This window comes from Myotis lucifugus, unplaced genomic scaffold (genome assembly GCF_000147115.1).
Source record: "Myotis lucifugus unplaced genomic scaffold, Myoluc2.0 scaffold_791, whole genome shotgun sequence".
Lineage (NCBI taxonomy): Eukaryota > Metazoa > Chordata > Mammalia > Chiroptera > Vespertilionidae > Myotis > Myotis lucifugus.
The window spans coordinates 106762-110241 of NW_005871839.1; positions in this window are offsets into that span (position 1 = coordinate 106762).

Consider the following 3480-nt stretch of genomic DNA (forward strand, 5'->3'; position numbering starts at 1 on the left):
CCTGCATGTGCACATGTGTGTGCTATTTACTCATGTGTGTACACCTACTTTACATGTATGCTTTTAACAATAATTATAAGCAGCCACAAAAGCAAAAAAAAAACATGAAAATATTCACCGCACAGTATCCTGAGATGTTAACAGTGTAAACTGACTCACACTCGTGCATTCTCTGTGTGACTGACCACACAGGTGTCAGCAGGAAAGGGCTGTCAGGTTGAGAGGGGAATTGTTCAAGATGGGAGACGTTTCTGGAAAAAAGGTTCCACTGTAATTGATCTCCTGCAGAAAAAAATCCAGAAAATATATGGAATGTAGAAATATTGGTGTTGTTCCTCAGCACACATGGGTGATCTGACTGCACCTAGACGGGAGACGGACTTTGTAAACCAACAGGGTGCCCTTTAGACAGGGTGTGGGGCACAGCGTCCTGGTGGCCGTCAGAGCAGCCTTGAAGGACAGAGAAGGGTCACCGCACCGAAGGCATTTTCTCAGGTGGATTTTATAACTAAACCAGTTCCAAGAAGGAGCGCAAAGTCCACGCTCCCCGCAAGCCTTTCCTGAGCTTGGCTGCGGCCCAAGCAAACGGAGACACCGAAAAGCCCAGGCCGCGGAGGACCCCAGGCCTTGCCGTGTGAAGGCGCATGGGGAGCGTAGGGCGGGGAACCCAACAGCTTAGAGCCGGTGCTGGCTGTGCGTCTGGGGGAAGCCCTGGGTGGGCTGTGTCTCCTTGATCCAGAAGAGACCACAGGCCACAACGTGCAGCTCGTGACTTCTAGGGGGTCCGCTTACACCGGGAGACGGGTCCAGTACTGCCTCCCCCAATGCTTTGTACAGATTCTAGCACATTCCTAGCATACTAGTAACGTATTAATAGTGAAAATATGTAACCGATACAAGTCAAACATTAAACAATATTTCTGTATAGCGCATGTTTTCCTTCATGAAAGGTAACTGTTCTTCTCTCTAGTAAGAGTTTACTTGCATCGTTAAGGAACAGAATGGTTGAACAAATACAATGAATCAAACATGTAGTGAATATGCATCTATTTTAGAATCTTTGAGGGTAGTTAATATTCATCTCAAATAAAATAGATAACTTTATGGAAAAGAGAAAGTGATTTGTAGTTAAAACATTAGAGCTTTGTACAGTTTATAAATTGAAAAAAACACCTTTCTCTTCTCACAACATAGATCTATAGTAGATTAAACACAACTTTTCCCTATCTGGTTAGTTTTCCTTCTTTGACCCTATATAGTTTTCTCAAAAGGAAGCAAAGCTGAGTCAAATCTAGCAAAAGAAATTATTAGTTTTTTTGACAATAATGTTAAAATATAATCTGTTACTTAATTTTCTCTCATCTTTTTTGGAGCCTTCATAGTAGAAAGTTGTTCACTTACTAAAGAAGGGAATGAAATGATTTAATGTAAATATGTTAATCTCTTGTTGCCTGAAGATAGATGGTGAGATTCATAGTGACTGCAAGTAACTCACTTGCTCCAGCTCTTTGTAGGAACATTGCATTTTGTTGTTTTGGTAACAATCACGGAATCATACAGCTTCAGACTTCACAGACCGTCCAGTCCAAGCACAAAAAGAAATGGAGGGTACGTGATTGGGTAAATACATCACGTTTTCGCCTAAACCAGTCTGCGTGTAGTTTGCTTTGCCTTAACCAGCACAGACGATGGATTTAGCCAATCAGATTTGGGAACAATACACATCTTTCTGCTGACTGGAGGGCTCCCAGGAGTCATCCTGACAACACCCTGCATGGAAAGGCTCGGTAGAGATTATTAATCAGTGCGCTCCTGTATTCAGTTGAAAAGTCTGAAAAAATGATTTCTACAAAACGAAGGGCATCCAGAGTCTTTTCAGCACAGAGCTTCGCAAAAAATGAATGAATTTAGAGGAACTGTCCGATCCCGCTCGCAGATCTCATGAATCTAAACCCCAGCCAAGTGCCTGGCTTGTTGCTGATGCTCATGCACTGGAGCACCCAATGCGCCTGCGCAAGTGCGGGCCTTGCCGAGTGGCTGCGAGGAGCCGGAGGACCCCTGTGTGGGCCCCTTACCGACTGCGGAGGAGGAGAGGGTGGTATGAATCACCAGCGAGGCGAGGTCGTTCTTACTGGGATGTTTTAGAAAAAAATGTAGCTGTTGATGGTGTCGAATACTATTTAAAAGGAAATATTGCATGTAAATTTAAAATAATGAATTTTGGCTAATTTCTTTTTCATTGCAGCAATATTTCTTCCCCCAAAAAAGTTTTACACGAAAATATTTTGCAATAGAAATTTGACTGGCTGGAGCCACTCGCCCCTCCTGCTGTCGGGCTACCCAGGGATGCTGAATGCGCACCCGGGGGTGGGGGTGAGGGGTCGAGGAGATGATGGGGGTAAGGGGGGGATGGGAGTGGAGGGGGGCGGGGGCGGGGAGACTGGTCACTAGGCGGCGCTCTTGAAAGAGGCGCTTACAGGTCTTCTTACACATGGAGAGGCGCTGGGAAAAGGAAAAGCATTCATCGTAGCTGCCTAAGATCTGTTTGATATGAATTTTTACTTTTTCTTGAATACATCTTAACAGAAACGGTCACTTTTCTGTGCTATTGCTTGCAAAAGAAATGCTCCCGGAGAAATCAAACCATGTGCTTTCCAAGAGCAGAGTTTAACACTTACACCAACGTGGGGGGTCAGCGGCCACATTTCCGTCTTCCATCTCTATCCGACTCGCCCACCCGCCCTCTGCCGAACTCTGACTTTCTAAAGAAACAGGCCTTCCGGGAGGAGATGGGGACAGACGCAGAGCCAGGGGAGGACGGGGCAGATGGAGGCCGCGGGGTCCTGGCCTGTCCTGTCCAGAGGCCCGTGCCCCTCCCCTCCTTCCAGCTCCTTCCAGCACCTTCGCGCTCCCGCGTGCGCGCCCGGTAATGGGGAGGCTTTTAACCTGAGCCCCACGCCTCTGGGTGCTGTGCTCACACCTTCCCCATCGCAGCGCCGACTTGGAGGGCGTCCAGCTCCTGCCCAGAAAGCGCCAATGAAATGGGAAAGTGCGCGATTGATTGATCATACATTTTACAAGAAAAAAATGGAAGGAGAGACATTGTTGAACTCTCACCAGGAGTCCGCCTACATCTAAGGAACAAAACTTTCGGAAGACCGGGCTGTAGGGAAGCGCCGGGGGCTCCTGCGGGCGTGTCCCCGGGAGGGGCGCGGGCACCCGCCTGGAAGGTCCGGTGCCGGGTACCGAGGGGCCGGCTGGTCCGCCGCGAGGCTCCGGGGGCTGCGGTGGGAGGGGGTGCAGGCAACTACGCGCCCGAGTTCCCTGCCCCGCCCCGCAGCCAGCCCCCTGCCCCCCTGCCCACACCCCGACTGCCCCTCTCCTGCGACGCGATGCCTCCAAAACGACAGACGCTAATTGACTTATTAAATGTCACGGAAGCGCCCCCTATTCTCATCGCCAGAGATCCCATATAAGTTA